Genomic DNA, 22,320 nt, shown 5'->3' with positions numbered 1-22,320 from the left:
ATCAAATCTTGTGTGGAACGTGTGCAAAACTCTGCAGAGTACTCAACCTAATGGATTAGCCGTGTCCACGGTCATGGACAACTTGAGCCGAAGGCATTGACTTTCCCCTGAACTCTCGTCACAACTTAATAATGATGTGGGTGTTAACAACTATTCGGGTACGAGCACCGGTTGGCGAAACCATCTCGTTAACAACAAACATTGTAGTAAATTTTGCTTTCAACCCCTTTTGTTGTAGGATAAAACTGGCTTTATGGAAAACTTAGCTCCACCGGCCAAATATGCATGTAGAGATAGTTGATTAATATTTTACTCCCCTCTTTGATGACTTGCCGGCATATTCAATATGCTGACCTACACGGCTGCAACGTATCATGTTGCAGAGTACTTTTCCGACCAGGAGTGAGGCTACGATCTACGCTCACTGACATGACCTTGGAGTCGGATGCACTCGTCTACCTGATGCTGCCGCTTAGTCTTCGTTAGATAATCTCATGAGTAGGCCTTCACCCACTTTATTGTACTCCTTTATTGTAATAAAGTACTCTTTATGAGATTTCGATTAATAAAGCTGTGTGATTGCACTCTTGAATATATACATTATGTACTGTGTGTGTACCAGCATGATCTTGGGATGGTACAGAAACACTAGAGGCTTGACTCGTCTTGAGTCGGGTCGCTACAGAAATGGTATTCAGAGCACACGCTGACCTTAGGACGTAACCTCTAGGAATGGAAAAGCCTTAGGAAGAAAACTATTTTCTCTTATATCTATAAATCTTCTATTTCCTCTTCTGATCATTTCTGACTTCTCTCCGATTTTCCAATGTTGAGATGGCCACCTTCATCCCTGTTAAGTTCACGGAGTTTTGCCAGCCCGACACCACTATGCCGTTCGGAAAAGAGCTGGTGCAGATCACCAAGGATTTGAGGATTGCTCTGCCGACTATCATAGGGAAGCCAACTTCGTCTTACCCGGAGGATTCACGCTACAGGATCGAGGTGCACATTCCCGGAAGGACATTCCACCCGCGCACTGAGCCGATGGATTTCAAGTTCATCGCACCCAGCTGGATTCTCGGAAGGGACATGGCGATCCATTGTGCACTCGGACGTATCAATGATGAATACAAAGGCTGCCCTATTTCTCCAGACCTATCCGCCGTATCCCGGAGGAACGAAGACAGAGATATCATCTCAAGCAAAACCAAGGACGCTCTCTTGATCAAGGACATATGCTCAGACCTTGGAGAAGCACATTGGAACTCTGGAGTACAACATGCTCAAGGACGCTAGGAAGATCAAGCAACTGTCAATCCGCGAGCTTGAACTCGAAGAAGCAGCCCGGGAAGCCCACTATGAACATGAGCTGGAAGTGAAGGACTTTCTGGAGCGGATCGAGAAGCTGAAGACTCGAGTTGCATACCTGGAGGAGGAACTGGACATGGGCGAGAACCTTCATCCCGAAGGAGACGTAGCCCCCTTGATCAGCAACGACAAGGACTATGAAGAAAGCTCCACCGAAGGACCCGACACCATGCTATTCTGAGGAGGACACTTAGACTAGACCACCAAATTTACTTTATCGTTTTACGTTTTAGGCCGATGTTTAGGATTATCGAATTTTGTATCCCCATGTGAACCTTCGTGATGATATTGAATGAAATGTGTGGTGTGATACTTGTGTGTTGCATTCATATGGGTAGTGTAATTCCTCTTAGACCATTGTTCTATGCTAATCTCACCCCTCCGCAAACATCACATGCCTCCGAGACGCGCCCCTGAGTCCAACTTCCCGCCGGAACTCACCCAGTTGATCCAGCAACAAAACACCCTGATGCAGCTGATCATCCAGAACCAGAACAACAACAACAACCGTCCCCCACCCCAGGCTGACAATCTCACCCGTTTTCTGAGGTTGAACCCTCCAACTTTCTGCAGCAGCATTGAGCCCATTGTGGCAGATGATTGGCTCCGCAAGATGGAGCGTGAACTTATCACTGCTGGTAGTACCGAAGCTGAGAAGGTGCGTTTTGCCGCGCATCAAGTTGAAGGCCCTACAGCTGCTTGGTGGGAGAACTACACCACCACTTACCCCATTGCTGGAGTCACTTGGGAGCAATTCAAGCAAGCCTTCCGCACCGCGCATGTCTCAGCTGGTGCAATGAGTCTGAAGAAGCGTGAGTTTCGCAACTTACGCCACGGGAATCACTCTGTGGCCCAGTACGTTGATGAATTCAGCATGCTCGCCCGTTATGCACCTGGAGATGTGGCCGATGATGCGGCCAAGCAGGAAAAGTTCTTGGAAGGACTGAATGATGAGCTGAGCATTTAGTTGACGGTAGCCACCTTCATAAACTACCAGGAGCTGGTTGATAAGGCCCTCATCTTGGAGGGGAAACACCAGCAGATGGAGAACCGCAAGCGAAAGTATAGGGTTGGAAAGTTCAACTCCGGCACTCAGCAGAAGCCTCACTACACCCCTTATCCAGGGAATACCGGGACTGGATCCGGTAAGTTTGGAGGACACGTTCAGCATAACCACCCAGTGCACAACCATGGAGGCCACAACCATGGAGGAAATGGGAATCACCGCAACAACATCAACTTCAAGAATGGCGGTACTGGCACTCAGCAGCATTCAGCTCCATCTCAGAAGGATCTGACTCACATCACTTGCTTCAAGTGTCAGAAGACGGGACACTATGCCAGTGATTGTCCCCAGAACAAGCAGGGAAATGGAAATGGCAACGGCAACTCTGCAGCTAAGAAGCCCAATCCTTTTCCTCGAGCTCAGGTGAACCACATTGATGTTGAAGAGGTCTATGATCACCCCGATACTGTGGTTGGTAAGTTTTTGCTAAATTCACGTCCAGTATTGGTACTTTTTGATTCTGGTGCAACGCATTCATTCATATCAAGGGTAGTTGTGGAAAAGTAGTTTGCCAACTAGAACCCTCAGCCAACCTATTAAGGTCAGTTCCCCAGGAGGCATGATGAATGCCGGGATAGGATGCAATGCTTTGAGTCTCAACATCGGGAACCATAATTTTGCCACCGACCTCATCGTATTAGAGTCCCAGGGATTGGATGTAATCCTAGGCATGGATTGGTTGGCTAAGTATGAAGGGAATATCGATTGTGCTCTTAAGTCTATTTTGCACACCAGCCCCGAGCAAAAGCGAATTAAGTACGTGTCTCAGCGCCCGACACGGAGTAAGCGAGTAAACTCTCTCACGGGAGTAGTCCAGGAGGAAGTACCGATTGTACAGGAGTACCCAGATGTATTTCCGGAGGAATTACCGGGCATGCCACCCGATAGAGAGATTGAGTTCTTGATTGAGCTATTACCCGGAACAGCCCCGATATCCAAGAGACCTTGTCGGATGCCCGCAAATGACTTGATAGAAATCAAGAAGAAAATTAAGGAGTTATTGGACAAAGGGTATATTCGCCCAAGTTATTCACCTTGGGGAGCCCAGTGCTCTTCGTTGAAGAGAAGGACAAGTCCTTGAGAATGGTTGTCGATTATCGTGCATTGAACGACGTGACCATCAAGAACAAGTACCCCTTGCCGATGATCAATGATCTGTTTGATCAGTTAGTTGGAGCTCGCGTATTCTCAAAGATCGATATTCGATCCGGGTATCATCTGTTGAAGATTCGTGAACAAGATATACCCAAGACAGCCTTCACCACTCGGTACGGCTTGTATGAGTACACGGTCATGTCATTTGGACTGACTAATGCTCCGGCATATTTTATGAATCTGATGAACAAGGTATTCATGGAATACTTGGACAAGTTTGTCGTGGTGTTCATTGATGACATACTGATATTCTCCAAGAACGAAGAGGAACACAAGGAACATCTGCGTCTAGTTCTGGAGAAGCTTCGAGAGCATAAGCTGTATGCAAAGTTTAGCAAATGTGAGTTTTGGTTGAAGGAAGTCGGATTTCTCGGACAAGTCATCTCAGGAGAAGGAATAGCAGTGGACCCTGCCAAGGTCGCAGCAGTCACCGAATGGGTAGCTCCTACTTCAGTCAAGGAGATCCGCAGTTTCCTCGGACTTGCCGGATATTACCGGAGGTTCAATGAGAATTTCTCAAAGATTGCCAAGCCCATGACAGAGTTATTGAAGAAGGAATCCAAGTATATTTGGACTGAGGAATGTGAAACCAGTTTTCAAGAGTTGAAGAAACGTCTTGTGACAGCCCAAGTGCTGATATTGCCGAACATTCGGAAGGATTTCCAGGTTTACTGTGACACTTCTCGTCAAGGACTCGGAGGAGTGCTCATGCAAGAAGGCAAAGTTGTAGCCTATGCATCCAGACAGCTCAGACCTCATGAGTTGAATTATGCCACACATGACTTGGAACTAGCAGCCGTAGTGCACGCTCTCAAGACCTGGAGACATTTCCTGATCGGAAATAGTTGTGATGTTTACACTGATCACAAGAGCCTGAAATATATCTTCACGCAGAAGGAGTTGAACCTCAGACAGAGGCGATGGCTAGAGTTGATCAAGGACTACGACATGAGATTGCATTATCACCCAGGCAAGGCAAATGTTGTAGCCGATGCGTTGAGCCGCAAGAGTTACGTGAACACGCTCACAGCGGGAGGATTACCCCAAGAGTTATTCGATGATCTCCGAGAGCTCAAATTGGAGATCGTCCCAAGAGGATTTGTTGCCACTCTGGAAATTCTGTCCACTTTGACAGATAATATCCGCGAAGCACAGAAATCAGACAAGGAGATAGCTGAGATTAAGCAGAAAATGGAAGACGGGAAAGCTAAAGGTTTTCGTGAGGATGAACACGGAACTTTATGGTTTGAGGATCGCATCTATCTGCCCAATGATCCTGAACTCAGGAAGTTGATACTTTAGGAAGCTTATGATTCCCCGTACTCGATACACCCCGGTAACACCAAGATGTATCTGGATCTGAAAGAAAGTTTCTGGTGGACAGGATTGAAGAAAGACATTGCCGAGTATGTAGCTATATGCGATGTCTGTCAGCGAGTAAAAGCCGAGCATCAGAAGGCAGCAGGTTTGCTCCAACCTCTGTCGATACCCGAATGGAAATGGGAAAAGCTTGGAATGGACTTCATCACAGGATTACCTCGGACCCGTGCTGGCTATGATTCTATCTGGGTTGTGGTCGATCGTTTGACCAAGGTAGCTCACTTCATTCCGGTGAAGACTACTTACACGAGTGCCAAGCTGGCCAAGGTATATATGACGAGGATCGTATGTCTGCGCGGAGTACCGAAGAGCATTGTGTCCGATAGAGGGACTCAATTCACATCAAAATTTTGGCACCAACTGGATGAAACCTTGGGAACAAGATTGGAGTTCAGTACAGCATTTCACCCGCAGACAGATGGACAGACCGAGAGAGTTAATCAGATTCTGGAGGACATGTTGAGAGCTTGCGCACTAGACTATGGGTCTAGTTGGGATGACAATTTACCGTATGCCGAGTTCTCATACAACAACAGCTACCAGACCAGTCTGAAGATGGCCCCTTTCGAAGCTCTATACGGAAGGAGGTGCAGAACACCGTTGATGTGGGATGGAGTTGGAGACCGACAACTTTTTGGTCCCGACCTCATCCGGGATTCTGAAGAGAAGGTCAAGCTTATTTGTGACCGACTCAAGATAGCTCAGTCCAGACAGAAGAGTCATGCCGACAGCAAATGCAAGGAAGTAACGTATGAAGTGGGAGACCGAGCATATGTTCGGGTGTCTCCACTTCGAGGAATCAAGATATTCGGTGTGAAAGGAAAATTAGCACCACGTTTCATTGGCCCCTACAAAATTCTCGAATGTAGAGGCGAAGTTGCATACAAACTGGAACTGCCGGAAGGATTGTCCGGAGTTCATGATTTCTTCCATGTTTCCCAGTTGAAGAAATGACACGCTGAGATGGCCGATGTTCCTTGAGAGATACAGTGCCCCTAGAGGCCATACAGCTTGACAGTGATCTGACGTATGAGGAGAAACCCGTCAAGATTCCCGAGACTGCCAACAGAGTTACCCGCAGCAAGTTCATCAAGTTCTACAAGGTGTTGTGGAGCCACCACACCGAGGAAGAACCCACCCGGGAACGAGAAGAGGATCTTCGTCGAGACCACCCGCACCTATTTTCTAGCCAACCCGAATCTCGAGGGCGAGATTCATCTTAAGGTGGGTAGGTTTGTAACATCCCAATTTTCTTAAATTCGGATGTTAATAGATCATTCATATGCATCTCATATTTTATGCATTATTGTGTTCTTCTGAAAATTTTATTCGTTATGTGACTGCGGGCAATTTTTTGGAGTGGAGATAATATGACTTCTCCCCTGCCGAATTAAAGTGCATAACGTTTCGAATATTATTTGAAGTCACCAATTTGGTTTTGCAAATTTTCTAAACTCCGAATTATTTATCTGAGTTTTTCAATCTCGTTGTGTGACCTATTGTATAAAACTCATTTTCGAAAGTTTGCATTAGGTGGAACTAGGGTTCCCATAGATATTATATATATATATTAGTTGTATATATTATTCTATTTTTTTTCCTAAGTATTCTAGTGTACATATATATTAGTACATACATTCTAGTATTTGTTAGCTAGGAAATATATTTTGCTTTTTTTTTGCTGTTGTTTGTTCTTTTCCAAAAAAAAATAAAAAAAGGGAACCGGCCAGGCCGAGCCAAAGGGGCTCAACCCAGCCATGCACCACGAGCCCCATGCACCGAGGCATGCACCACGTACCCAGCACGCCAGGGCCCCCCAACCGCCCGAGTCTCTCTCTCCCCGGTTTCCTTTCTTCTTCTCCTTCCTCCCTCCTTTTTCCTTTTTCTGCACCAGAGACCGCACCCGAGACCGACTCCTCCCAGTACTCCCTCTCCTCCCTTATCTCTCCTTCCCCCTCTCCTGCCTTGCCTCCCCCTCTCTCCTGCCCAAGCCCCACCGCGACCGAAGCTTCCTCCTCTCCTCTCTTTCCTTCTCTACAGAAACCGAAACCGAGCCGCACCCTCCCAGCGATCTCCTTCCTACTGCCTTCTCCTCCTTCCTTTCTACTCCCCCACCAAGGCCTATATATACCCCACCCCCGGAGACCCCGTTCCCAACCCTAGCCCCGCCGCCTCCACAAGACACCGCCGCCACGCCCCCCGCCGCCCTAGCCGCCGCCACCCCGAGCAGCAGCAGCAGCAGCCGAGGCTGCCACTTTGGCTCGCCCCTGGGAGAGCCCCCCCGAGCTCTCTCTCTCCACCGCCGCCTTCCCCCGCGGAGGAGGACCACGCCGCCGACTCCCCGAAGCCCTCCACCGCTGGAGCCAACTCCCCCCCGCCGGCAAACTCCCCCTCGCCGGTGCAACACCCCTCTGCCAGCAAGGTAGTCCCTCTTCTCTCTCTAATTTGCATGCATTTCGATTTCAGCCCTTAGATCCCATGCAACGGCCAAGATTAGATCGTCTATACCCCTTCGGTCTATTCCATAAAACCAGTAGGTTTATTTGTCACTTATGAATTAACCAGCAGACTTGCTTAGCCGTAGGCCGTTTGCCCGAAGCTATTCAACAAACAGCCCCGCAGCCACTAATAGCCTGACACATGTAACTCCCTCTTAGCACTAGTAGTTTTATGTTTTTCTGCCTGATTTCAAAAACAGAAACTTTCTGTTTAGTTTTGGCCACAACTTTTTATCCCGAAGTCCAATGACATTGATTCTTTTTCCAATAGCTCACAAACTTCCTGTAGTTTTGAAAAACATATAATTTGTCTATGTTTGAATTTTTTAAATATAAGTTAGAGCAGATTTAGTTTAAACACTGTTTTGCTTATTCCAGGAGTTTGAAAAATGATATTGAGTTGATTCTTTTTGCTACTGTTTTCTAGTGATAAAATCTTACTGTGGTAGAAGTTTCAGAATTTGTGAAGTATTTTTACTGGTGTTTTCAACAGAAACAAGTTTCTGCCATACCGGCGCGCGATACATTCTTTTCCGTAGTCTTTTGCAAATCATTGCATGTGATGTTACTTTTACTTGTGGCATGATTGAATTGCTTATGGTGTGCTTTGTGTTTGTATCGGTAGATCATCCGGAGTGTGAAGCGTGTTACTTAGAGACGCTCGAGCAGGACAACTATCGTCAGGGCAAGTCATCTTTGATGATGTTATTTTACCTATGATTTCAAGCTGGAGAGGCCATGTCATCCTGCGGAAATCTTCACCCAGGCTCAAAGGGCTGGACGGAGACTTCAAGACTCAAGGCTTACCTGCACAGCCACAAGTCATTATGGGCTCTGGCTTGGTTGGACAACGCGGCGACTCTGGACAGGTGGTGCTAGTAGATGTAGACGAACGGTAGGAATGGATGGGCACCGACAGGGATTCACAGGGACCCGTTGAAAGACCATGTTTTGATCATCCGGTCTTCAAACACCCTGAAGTGCGAGGACATACACGGAGGCGATCAAATCTTGTGGGGAACGTGTGCAAAACTCTGCAGAGTACTCAAACCTAATCGATTAGCCGTGTCCATGGTCATGGACAACTTGAGCCAAACGAACTGAAGTTATCTGAAATTCTCAACACAAATAATAATATTGATGTTATCCTCCGTCCGTCTCTTCGAGCCTCCGTCTCTTCTGAAGACCATGTTTTGATCATCCGGTCTTCAAACACCCTGAAGTGCGAGGACAAACCAGGAGGCGATCAAATCTTGTGGGGAACGTGTGCAAAACTCTGCAGAGTACTCAACCTAATAATTAGCCGTGTCCACGGTCATGGAAAACTTGAGCCGAAGGCATTGAATTTCCCCTGAACTCTCATCACACCTTAATAATGATGTGGGTGTTAACAACTATTTGGGTACGAGAACTGGTTGGCGGAACCATCTCGTTAACAACAAACATTGTAGTCAATTTTGCTTTCAACCCCTTTTGTTGTAGGATAAAACTGGCTTTATGCAAAACTTAGCTCCACCGGCCAAATATGCATGTAGAGATAGTTGATTAATATTTTACTCCCCTCTTTGATGACTTGCCGGCATATTCGATATGCTGACCTACACGGCTGCAACGTATCATGTTGCAGAGTACTTTTCCGACCAGGAGTGAGGCTACGATCTACGCTCAGCGACATGCCCTTGGAGTCGGATGGACTCGTCTACCTGATGCTTCCGCTTAGTCTTCTTTAGATAATCTCATGAGTTGGCCTTCATCCACTTTATTGTACTCCTTTATTGTAATAAAGTAGTCTTTATGAGATTTCGATTAATAAAGCTGTGTGATTACACTCTTGAATATATACATTATGTACTGTGTGTGTACCAGCATGATCTTGGGATGGTACAGAAACACCAGAGGCTTGACTCGTCTTGAGTCGGGTCGCAACACCACCACCGCCGCCGCCCCGTCTTCTCCACCGCCCCCCGGAGCTCTCCCCTCACCGGCAACCACCCCTTCCTCGCCGGAGTAGCCTCCCCAGCCACGGTAGCTCTCCATTCCCTCTGTTGTTTCTTTTTTTTTTCTTTTGTAGCCGTTAGATCTTAGATGTGTGGTTATTATATCTTAGGATACCTCCTCGGTTTAGAGTAGAAAACCAGCGGTTTTATTTCACTTAATCAATTAGCCAGCAAGTTTTTGTTAGCCTCGGCCGTTTGCTCCAAACGTTGCAACAAACATCTCCCGCAGCCTATCGTAGCGCGCCACATGTACCCCCCCCCCCATTAGTTAGCTAGTTATTTTCATTTTTCTGCCTAATTGCAAAAACACAAAAGTTTCTATTTTGTTTTGGCCACAACTGTTTATCTCGAAGTCCAATAATATTGATTCTTGTTCCAGTAGACTCCAATTTTTCTGTAGTTTGTAAAAACATATAATTTGTCTATGTGTGAAATTTTCAAATATAAGTTAGACCAGATTTAGTTTGAACATTGTTTTGCCTATTCCAGGTGTTTAAAAAATGATTTTGAGTTGATTCTTTTTGCTACTACTTCCTAGTGATTAATTCTTACTGTGGTAGAAGTTTCAAAAATTTTAAAGTATTTGTATTGGTGTTTTTAACAGAAACAAGTTTCTGCCATACCGGCGCGTGATGAATTCTTTTACTTAGGCTTTAGCAAATCCTTACTTGTGATGTTATTTTTACTTGTGGCTTGATTGTAGTGCTTATGGTCTGTTTTGTGTTTGTATCAGTAGATCATCCGGAGTGCGAAGCGTGTTACTTAGAAGCGCTCGAGCAAGACAACTATCATCAAGGCAAGTTATTTTGATCATGTTATTTTACCTATGTTTTCGATGTATGGTAGATCACCTTTCTTTGCCCAATTGCATGCTGCCTAGGTACTTGGAAACTTTAGTATAAGTTGTAGTATCATGTGGTAGGAACACAACAACCCCGATACTTGGCCCGGGACGACAGTTTCTTAATGTTATGCTTGAGGAGACCGGTTTTCGGTTGAGTGTATATCACGAGTGATGCGGAGTTGATTAAATAATCAAGACCGGTTAAGACAAGATTTTCAAGACCTCGGACGCAATGCAACTCTGGGTGAAGGACGGTTGATCGGCTCCCTGGAGAACCCAGTGGATGCCCGGGATGCTGGAGAGGCCATGTCATCCTGCGGAAAGCTTCACCCAGGCTCGAAGAGACAGACGGAGGATAACTTCAGAAGAGACGGAGGCTCGAAGAGACGGACGGAGGATAACATCAATATTATTATTTGTGTTGAGAATTTCAGATAACTTCAGTTCGTTTGGCTCAAGTTGTCCATGACCATGGACACGGCTAATCGATTAGGTTTGAGTACTCTGCAGAGTTTTGCACACGTTCCCCACAAGATTTGATCGCCTCCGTGTATGTCCTCGCACTTCGGGGTGTTTGAAGACCGGATGATCAAAACATGGTCTTTCAACGGGTCCCTCTGAATCCATGTCGGTGCCCATCCATTCCTACCGTTCTTCTACATCTGCTAGCACCGCCTGTCTAGAGTCACCGCGTTGTCCAACCAAGCTAGAGCCCATAATGACTTGTGGCTGTGCAGGTAAGCCTTGGGTCTTGAAAATATCCGTCCGTCTCTTTGAGCCCGGGTGAAGCTTTCCGCAGGATGTCATGGCCGTCCCCAGCCTCCCGGGTCATCCACTGGGTTCTCCAGGGAGCCGATCAGCCGTCCTTCACCCAGAGTTGCATTGCGTCCGAGGTCTTGAAAATCTTGTCTAAACCGGTCTTGATTATTTAATCAACCTCGCATCACTCGCGTTATGCACTCAACCGAAATCCCGTCTACTCAAGCATAGCAATACGAAATTTGTCGTCCCGGGGCCAAGTATCGGGGTTGTTGTGTGCCTACCACATGATACTACAATCTATACTAAAATTTCCAAGTACCTACTCAGCATGCAATTGGGCATAGGATGGTAGAACTACGATGCATAAAACATAGGTGATAGTATGATCAAAGTGACTTGCCTGGTGATGTTGACGAAGAAGAATTTCTCGAGAAATAACTTGATCGACTACTCGTCACTCTCCGATGAAATCTATATAACAAACATATCATTCACATAAGCACTCATACTAGCAATCATTCTAGCAATCAAAACAAAAGAGAGAGCGAATAAGAATCCAAAAGAAACTTCAAATAAGACTAGGGAGTCTTCTACTACGTCAAACACTAAAAAGTTTTTGTCTAACAGAAAATAATAACAAGGAACTAAGATATAAGTTTAACTAAGATAAAATAAAGTATTTTTCACAAAACTATTTGAAAGTACTTCCAAACGGGATTTGAAATAGTGGGGAAACCAATTGCAAGTTACTAAAGAACTAGAATTGATTTCGTGATAACAAATAAAAAGAAAATCTACACTTGTTGCAAAACTACTGTTAACTAACATAAAAAAAACAATAATCTTTCTGAAATATAAAAGAAAATAATTTAAAACAATTTACAGAAAAAGGAAATAGCCATAGTCCAAAAAAAGGTGAAACATAAATTGTTTCACAAGAAACAGTGAGCTAAAGTACTCAAAAAATTTGAAATTTTTACCACTGATAAATAAGGTCACTAGTGATCAGTACCAAAAGGAATCAAATTAAAATCTATTTTTAAACTCCTAGAATAAGCAAAACAAGGTTTAAACTAAATCTGATCTAATTCAAATTTGCAAATTATATGTTTTTAAAAACTACAGGAAATTTGTGATCTACTGTAACAAGAATCAACATCATTGGACTTCGGGATCAAAAGCTATGGGCTAAAGAAGATTGGAACTTTTCTGTTTTTGGAACTAAACAGAAAAATTAAAACAATTGCTACAGACTACGTGGCAGTCCCTGATTGGCTGTATCCGTGCGCTCCTAAAACTAACTAACGAACGGTCCCTATGTAGGAAAAATGATTCGGTTAATAAAAATAAACGGCCGGTTCTTGTCAAAGAACCGAAGGGGTATGCCCTTCTAATCTACACCGATCTAAGGGCAAACCAAGAAAAAGAAAAAAAATAGAAACGGGAGGAGGAGGAGCCTTACCGTGGATGAACGCAGTAGTGACTGGAGTGCAGCGAGGTGGGCAACTCCGGCGGGGTGGGGGGTCGCCGGCGAGGGTGGGGAAGGGGCCGGTGGAGGAGCGGTTGGGTGGGGGCTCCTTGGGGGGAAGGCGAGGGGGAGATGGGGAGGGTGCAGGGGGGGTGCCGACGGGAGGAGTTCCTGGAAGAGCTCCTGGTCGGGGCGATGGGGAGAGGTGCAGGGGGGGGCGACGGGGTGGGGCTGCAGGTGACGGGGTAAGTGGGGGGAGGCGTGGGTGGTGTAGCGGGGTAGGGGAGGGCTGCAGGGGGGTGCGGAGTGCAGGGGTGATGGGGAGCTCGTGTAGAGAGCTGCTGGCTTGTCCTGGGCAGGGGTTCCGGCGAGGTTTAGGCGGGGCGACGCGGCAGGGGAGATGGGGTTGGGAAAGGGGGAAAACGGAGAGAGGAGGATGGTGGGGATTTATAGGCGGCCTCGGATGTGCTCCAAGAGGCAAGGGGAGGGAGATCGCGGCGGATCCGGTGCTTCTCACCATGGATGGAAGTTCCTGGAGCCAGAGAAGGAAGGAGATGATCACGGGAAGAAGAAAGGGAATCGGGCCCAAACCTTCCTATTGGGCCTGTGGTGATTTTCCTATTATAGGAAGATTTCCTTTTAATTAAAAACAGGCAGGTAAAAGGAAGATTTAGCGATCAAAACAATTCCGAAAATAGAGTTTCTATATACTAAAATTATCAGAAAAATAAAATCTAAATGATGGGCATTTTTCCACGGCCAAAATAAAAACTTAAAAAGATGTTTTTTCCAAAAATCCCTAAAAGCATTATTTCTTTTTGCAATTATTTTCTCAAATTAAATTTTGTTTCATTGGCTCAAAATACTTCAACAAATGCCCGTGGCTTTGGAGGGTCAGGTTCCTCCTCTCTTTTCTATTTGACAGAATATTATTCCCCGGCATTTCTTAAGTGGAGGGAAAATAGAATTTGCAAATGAAAATCGAAGGAAATTCAAATGCCATCTCCATTCATATTCTTTATAGTTGAAGAAGTCATGTCATCTTCTCTCATTGCTTTTAAAAGATTGAATTTGAATTCATCGGAGATGGGGAAAGTCATTTTATACCCTCTCATTCAAAAGTTTTTGAAAAGTTTCAAATTTCACACAAGTTTCAATCACTCAAGCAAACAAACAAACAAACTAATAATTATCTTAACATTCCAAAATTTGGGATGTTACATCCTCGCACTTCACGGTGTTTGAAGACCGGATGATCAAAACATGGTCTTCCAACGGGTCCCTCTGAATCCCTGTCGGTGCCCATCCATTCCTACCGTTCTTCTACATCTGCTAGCACCGCCTGTCCAGAGTCGCCACGTTGTCCAACCAAGCTAGAGCCCATAATGACTTGTGGCTGTGCAGGTAAGCCTTGGGTCTTGAAAATATCCGTTCGTCTCTTTGAGCCTGGGTGAAGCTTTCCGCAGGATGTCATGGCCGTCTCCAGCATCCCGGGTCATCCACTGGTTTCTCCAGGGAGCCGATCAACCGTCCTTCACCCAGAGTTGCATTGCGTCCTGAGGTCTTGAAAAGTCTTGACTTAACCGGTCTTGGTTATTAAATTATTCTTGCATCACTTGTGATAAACTCTCAACCAGAATCTCGTCTACTCAAGCATAGCAATATGAAATTTGTCGTCCCAGACAAAGTAACGGGGTTGTTGGGTGCCTACCACATGATACTACAATATGTAACCATAATTTCCAAGTACCTAGTCAGCATGCAATTGGGCATAGGATGGTAGAACTACGATGCATAAAACATAGGTGATACATGATCAAATGACTTGCCTGGCGATGTTGACGAAGAAGAATTTCTCGAGAAATAACTTGATAGACTATTCTTCACTCTCCGATGAAATCTATATAACAAACATATCATTCACATAAGCACTCATACTAGCACTCATTCTAGCAATCAAAACAAAAGAGAGAGCGAATAGGAATCCGAAGGAAACTTCAAATAAGACTAGGGAGTCTTCTACTACACCAAACACTAAAATAGTTTTTTGTCCAACGGAAAATAAAATACTTAAATAACAGGGAACTAAGATATAAATTTAACTAAGATGAAATAAAGCATTTTTCACATAACTATTTGAAAGTATTTCCAAACAGGATTTGAAACAGTGGAGAAACCAATTGCAAGTTATTAGGGAACTAGAATTGATTTCATGATAACATATAGAAATATAAACCAAAACTTGTTGCAAACGTACTTTTAAATAACAGAAACAAAACATAATCTTTCTGAAATATAAAAGAAAATAATTTAAAAACAATTATAGAAAAGGAAATAGTCATAATCCTAAAAGAGGTGAAACCGAAATTGTTTCACAAGATCTGAAATTTTTACCACTGGTACATAAGATCACTAGTGATCGGTAGAAAAAGGAATCAAATTAAAATATATTTTTAAACTCCTGGAATAAGCAAAACAAGGTTTACAGTAATCTGATCTAATTCAAATTTGAAAATTTCAAACATAGACAAATTATATGTTTTTAAAAACTACAGAAAAATTGTGATCTACTGGAAAAAGAATCAACCTCATTGGACTTGTGGATAAACAGTTATGAGCAAAAGAAAATTGAAACTCTCTCTGTTTTTGAATTAAACTGAAAATAGAAAAAAATCCAACTAGTGAACAGGGGGTCCACGTGGCGCGTTGTGGTTGGCTCTGGGGTGTGAGCTACGTAGCTAATCCAACAAACGGCCGCAATGTAACTAAATCGCTTCGGCTAAAACTTAAGTGAAAGAAAAATCGTCGGTTTTGTCTAAAAGACCGAAGGGGTAGCTAAGATCTAATCTAGCGCGTTGAAAGCAGATCGGACGGCTCAGGGAGGAGGAGGGTGCGCACAGTGAGGTGGTGGTGCTCCGGCGAGGTCGCCGGCGAGGCCGAGGCAGAGTTGGCGATGGGGACGGGCTCCGGTGGTCTCTGGCGAGACCTGAGGGGTCGGTGAGACGGCGGCGGTCCTCCTCCGTCGGTTGGTGGCGTCGGAGAGGTGAGGGAGGCGGCGTGGCGAGCAGTAGGGCGGCTGGGAGGTCCGGCTCCGGCGAGCTCGGGCAGGCGGCGAGGGTGGGGCAGGGCGGCGGCGAGGGTGGGGAACGGGGCGAGGAGGGCTCGGGGCGGTCGGGTTTTATAGGGGGAGGGGAGGTGGCGCAGAGGGAAGGGAAATCGGGGCTCGGGATGGGAGGTCCGGCCATGGTGGCTCGGCCAGGAGAGAGAAAGGAAAGGGGTGAGAGGAAAGGAAAGGGGTGACCGACTCGGGGGTGAGGATCGGCCACGGGGCCCGGGTGGCAGAGAGAGCGGGAGGGAATCGTGGGATCGGTCGGCCGGATCCTAAGGGCTTCGGTCCGGCTAAGGGGGGATTGGGCCTGCTGGGTTATAAAGCGCCGAGGGCGCTTTCCTAATAAAAAAATATACTTCCTGATTTTGTATTTTTTTCAAAAACATAAAGTAAAAATAATAAAAAGGAATAAAATAAAGTCCAAATATAGGGGTATTATATACCAAAATTACCAGTAGAAAAAATAGAATTTGTTTAACATTTTTCCACGACCAAAATAAAACCTTTTTAAAAATATTTTTCAGAAAATCCCCTAAATGTTTTATTTCTTTTTGCAAAATTTTTCTGCATAAAACTTGGGTCTTCTTGGCTCAAAATATTTCAGAAATGCCTCACATTTGGGAGGGTCATTTTCCTCCGCTCTTTCTTGCATGCAAGAATTTTGTCGGGGCATTTTGTCGGGGAAGAAAAATAAAGAAGCAAGGGCAAATGTTTGAAAGAATTCAAATGCAAAACTCCGTTCAAATTCTTTATAGTTGAAGAAGTCATGTCATCTTCTCTCATTGCTTTTGAATTTGAATTTACCGGAGAAGGGGAAAGTCATTTTATTCCCTCTCATTCGAAAGTCTTGAAAAGTTTCAACTTCCACTCAAGTTTCAATCACTCAATCAAACAAACAAACAATCTAATAATTATTTTAACATTCCAAAATTTGGGATGTTACAAACCTACCACACTTAAAATGAATCTCGTCCTCGAGATTCGTAGAGGCTAGAAAGAAAGGTTAGGGTTTGGGGGTCTTCGAACAAATCCAACCTCCGCCAAAGAGGGATGCTACCACACTTAAAAGGAGAGCTACTGGTCCCTTAAAACTTGAACAATCTCCTGGGGTTTTATCATCTCACTCCTCACAGTCTTCATATCTTTTGCTATATTCATAATGTCTCCATCAAAACGAGGGTTCTCCTGTTGATATATGCTTCTTCCGTTACTGGGTCTTCTTAACTGACAGTCTCGTGATCAATTCTAAATAACCTATCGATGATTCTCATGGTGGTCTACCATTTGTGGTTATCCTGCAGAGAGAGGGGTCTTGTCTTTATCCTCACTGTAAAATTTCTTACGTGTGACAACAAATGTCATGTACATGGGGCTTTCATCACACCATTCTAAGGCTTAAAAAAAGCTTCAAAGAACGTCGTCTCTCACTATGGGTAAGTCTCTCAGATTTACCATTCCGAATAGCAAGAGAATGATAATAGTAAGTCGTCATGGTGGCCAAGCCATGTCGCACTGCATTCATTACCTTGTATAAGGCTTAGTGAATCTCGAATTCTAACACTTGGGCATCCTCACAAGCGTTGCAGAATTTCTCTTCTCCACGAACGAAGTTCGGATAATCCATTGGTTCTGCAAGCTGAACAAAAACATCTTTCGTATCTTCACAACTCTCTGGCTTTCATATGTTCCTAAGAAAAACATTTGCTGATCCATCATAGCGTCTTCCATAAATCATCTTCATTTCATAATCAATCCTTTATTACATCCTTGGTTTCTTCAAAATTCTAACTCAAAAGTAATTTATTACAAATGCTGCCATCCACATTGTTCGGTATGGTCAAGCATTTCTGCCAACTTTATTCCTCTGCCTCTCTTGGAGGTACTTTAGTTCCACTTGAACTTTCCGAGGTGCTCCTTGAAATCATCCATCTTTTGCTTCATCATGGTGGTCATGAGCTTCATCTCCATTATCTCCGCACGTACCTCACTCAGGTATTCCTGGGTATGACGGAGTCTTGCTTCAAGTATTTCTCCAATCTGACGGATGGCTTCCATGGTAGCTTCACGAACAGCATCAAAGAAGGTTGCTCGTGGTACACGTGAAATGAAAAAGTATTGCCCCATAGTCTTTGGACAAACTCCTTTCACATGGTGGAGGTGTACTTCCACATACCAAAGTTCTACTCCACTTTCCATGAATGGGTAGCCTTTGTAGACTGCATCTCCTTCAAGATGAATGTGCTTCATCATGTCCTTCAGGATTTGCGGGTAATCATGATCACTGGTTAGGGTCATGATCGTTTCTGGGCCCTTGAGGAATGACTCGTAGAGAGTTGTCATCTGCAGGTGTCAGTAAATAGGTACTCAGAGGAATGTATATGTCTCCTTGGTAGTTATGGCACATTCCTACTTAGTGGATCCTGTGGGTTTACCGATTACTACCACACTTAAAATGAATTATACTCATGCGTGCATAGACCATATTTTCTCATATCCTCATAAATGTTCAGATATCTTTGTTCGTAGAGAAACAACGCACATAGTTTCAACATAGGCAATCATGAGACAATAAATTGCATTTATTCATGATGTTATTACAATCTCAGGGACTTCTGTTACAAAAAATTTCACTCCATGATCTCATGATAAACAAGAGTTCTTCAGATTACACTAATTGCTACGGTCAAAACTTAACTACTCCTTTTTAGCTTTCTTCCTTTGTGGACAATCGCTAGTAAAATGTCGTGCTTCCTTGCAACGAAAGCAAATGAGTTCTGACAAGTCTCGAGGCATCTTAGTGTTTGCTTTTGCTCCTTGGGTTTCCGGCTTCCTTCCTGAGCACATGTATTTGTGGTGGCCAAATTCCATACACTTGTAACATCTGACATGACTCGGGTCTATGTCTGCAGAGATTTGCCTCTTCCGAGGGTACTTTTTCTTCTTTCCGGACTCCTTTATTTTGGCCAGTTATTCTATTTCAAGTGGATCAAACTCGACTTCTTCCGTCGGGAAGTTTCCCAGATACTCTTGGCTTTCCTTCGTGCAATCCTGTGAATAGTCCTTCTTCTCCACATGAGTAGCATGCATTGGAGAAGAATCTGGTCAGACCTTGTCCATCAGGGTCTTCAATATTTTCGTTCATCACCGGCTCTTCTAGAATCTTCTTCTTGAGGGTTTCCTTCACTGCATCTTTATGCTGCTTGACAACTTGTTGCACCTTGGGGTAAATGTTACACTGAGCTGGGTAGTGGGTGGTTTCTTCAGAAAGGAAACAAGTCACCTGACTACTTTGGCACTCCTCAGCTGGGTGATTTTCTTCACAATGAGTGCATCCATCATTGTGTTCTTCCTGGGTGTGGCTTATTTCTCCATAGATCTTGCATGTACAGGTCTTCTCCTTCGGATTATCATAGCACTTCTGAATAAGATGAGATCTTAACAAAGTCTTCTTGAAATTGTCCCAGGTTTCTGCTCCACTAAATCCTTGTATGGCATGATGCATTTTCCACCAGATTGCAGCACTTTGTGTAAACTACTGAAGAGCGTGTTCCACTTCATACTTCCTTGAGATCTAGTTGCTCCCGAAGTGGTTCTCCATGTTCTGAATCCATATCTCAGCTTCCAGCTGGGTCATTGGTCCACAGACTACAAGTCCAGCTTCATACTCCATCTGATAGGGCTGCGGTATTGGGGATGAGACGGGTAAGAGAGGGAGGGAGATACACACAATACAAACAATATTTTTGAGAATATGTTTTATTTGTGGCCGTCGAAAAACACACACCGATGACGGCTCACAAATCATCGTATCTAACGCGGGTATATAAAAGGGGCTTGGACTACTGATGGTCATTTAATTATTCGAACACTTCAGGGTCTTCGAGTTCTTCGGGTCTTGAGAGCCTTCAATTGGTGCAGCTTCAATTCTTCAAATGCATGATGAAATCCTCTTTATTATGAAGTGGGACTCAGTTGATCCTTCATGTGGTCAAAGGGGTAAGGGGATTTCATAACTATTTGAGGTGAGAGAGAACATTTGATGAAATCAGAAGAGATGAGAAGTAAAAGGTGTTCTCGAAAATAAGATTTTTTAAAGATCCTCTCCTAAGAAGTTTCCAGTTTCTAGGGTCATGTCCTACGGTCAACATGTGCTCTGATACCATTTCTGTAGCGACCCGACTCAAAACGACTCAAGCCTCTGTGTTTTTGTGCCATCCCTGGATCAATATGCTAGCACACAGAGTACATCAATGTATATATCAAAGTGCAATCACATGTAAATAGTGTAAAACTGATATATACCTTAAATATTTCAGCGGAAGCAGTCAAGGGAGTGGAGTCCGAATAAACACCAACGGCAAGTTGAGTGTAGACCGTAACCCTGAATCGTACTCTTACTCGTTGATGAAAAATATCTGCAACATAAGACGTTGCAACCGTGTAGGTCAGCATATTGAATATGCCGGCAAGTCACATAAGAGAGGGGTGAAAAGTAATCATCTATTCTGTATGCATGTATGGCAGGTGGGGCTATAAGTTTTTAGCGAAAAGCTAGTTTTCCCCTACATCAAGAGAGGGCTAAAAGTAAAATGTTACTACATTGTTGGTTGTTAACGAGATGGTTCCGCCAACCAATTCTCGTACCCGAGTTGTCAATAATCCCCACATCAATATTATTATTTGTGTTGAGAATTTCAGATAACTTCAGTTCCTTTGGCTCAAGTTATCCATTACCGTGGACACGGCTAATCGATTAGGTTTGAGTACTCTGCAGAGTTTTGCACACGTTCCCCACAAGATTTGATCGCCTCCGTGTATGTCCTCGCACTTCAGGGTGTTTGAAGACCGGATGATCAAAACATGGTCTTCCAACGGGTCCCTCTGAATCCCTGTCGGTGCCCATCCATTCCTACCGTTCTTCTACATCTGCTAGCACCGCCTGTCCAGAGTCGCCGCGTTCTCCAATCAAGCCAGAGCCCATAATGACTTGTGGCTGTGCAGGTAAGCCTTGGGTCTTGAAAATATCCGTCCGTCTCTTTGAGCCTGGGTGAAGCTTTCCGCAGGATGTCATGGCCGTCTCCAGCATCCCGGGTCATCCACTGGTTTCTCCAGGGAGCCGATCAACCGTCCTTCACCCAGAGTTGCATTGCGTCCTGAGGTCTTGAAAAGTCTTGATTAACCGGTCTTGGTTATTAAATTATTCTCGCATCACTTGTGATAAACTGTCAACCAGAATCCCGTCTACTCAAGCATAGCAATATGAAATTTGTCGTCCCGGACAAAGTAACTGGGTTGTTGGGTGCCTACCACATGATACTACAATATGTAACCATAATTTCCAAGTACCTAGTCAGCATGCAATTGGGCATAGGATGGTAGAACTACGATGCATAAAACATAGGTGATACATGATAAAATGGCTTGCCTGGCGATGTTGACGAAGAAGAATTTCTCGAGAAATAACTTGATAGACTACTCGTCACTCTCCGATGAAATATATATAACAAACATATCATTCACATAAGCACTCATACTAGCAATCATTCTAGCAATCAAAACAAAAGAGAGAGCGAATAGGAATCCGAAGGAAACTTCAAATAAGACTAGGGAGTCTTCTACTACGTCAAACACTAAAATAGTTTTTTGTCCAACGGAAAATAAAATACTTAAATAACAGGGAACTAAGATATAAATTTAACTAAGATGAAATAAAGCATTTTTCACAAAACTATTTGAAAGTATTTCCAAACGTGATTTGAAACAGTGGAGAAACCAATTGCAAGTTATTAGGGAACTAGAATTGATTTCATGATAACATATAGAAATAAAAACCAAAACTTGTTGCAAACCTAGTGTTAACTAACAGAAACAAATCATAATCTTTCTGAAATATAAAAGAAAATAATTTAAAAACAATTATAGAAAAGGAAATAGTCATAATCCTAAAAGAGGTGAAACAGAAATTGTTTCACTAGAAACAATAAGCTAAGGTACTGAAACAAATCTGAAAATTTTCCCACTCGTACATAAGATCACTAGTGATCAGTAGCAAAAGGAATCAGATTAAAAGCTATTTTTAAACTCCTGGAGTAAGCAAAACAAGGTTTAAACTAAATATGATCTAATTCAAATTTGAAAATTTCAAACATAGACACATTATATGTTTTTAAAAACTACAGAATTTTTTTGATCTACTGGAAAACGAATCAACCTCATTGGACTTGTGGATAAAAAGTTATGAGCAAAAGAAAATTGAAACTCTCTCTGTTTTTGAATTAAACTGAATATAGAAAAAAAATCCAACTAGTGAACAGGGGGTCCAGGTGGCGCGTTGTGGTTGGCTCTGGGGTGTGAGCTGCGTAGCTAATCCAACAAATGGCCGCAATGTAACTAAATCGCTTCGGCTAAAACTTAAGTGAAAGAAAAACCGTCGGTTTTATCTAAAAGACCGAAGGGGTAACTAAGATCTAATCTAGCGCATTGAAAGCAGATCGGACGGCTCAGGGAGGAGGAGGGTGCTCACAGTGAGGTGGTGGTGCTCCGGCGAGGTCGCCGGCGAGGCCGAGGCAGAGCTGGCGATGGGGAGGGGCTCCGGTGGTCTCCGGCGAGACCTGAGGGGTCGGGGAGACGGCGGCGGTTTTCCTCCGTCGGTTGGTGGCGTCGGAGAGGCAAG

This window comes from Hordeum vulgare, chromosome 1H, assembly GCF_904849725.1.
Source record: "Hordeum vulgare subsp. vulgare chromosome 1H, MorexV3_pseudomolecules_assembly, whole genome shotgun sequence".
Taxonomy (NCBI): domain Eukaryota; kingdom Viridiplantae; phylum Streptophyta; class Magnoliopsida; order Poales; family Poaceae; genus Hordeum; species Hordeum vulgare.
Note: the sequence above shows the minus strand (reverse complement) of the source record.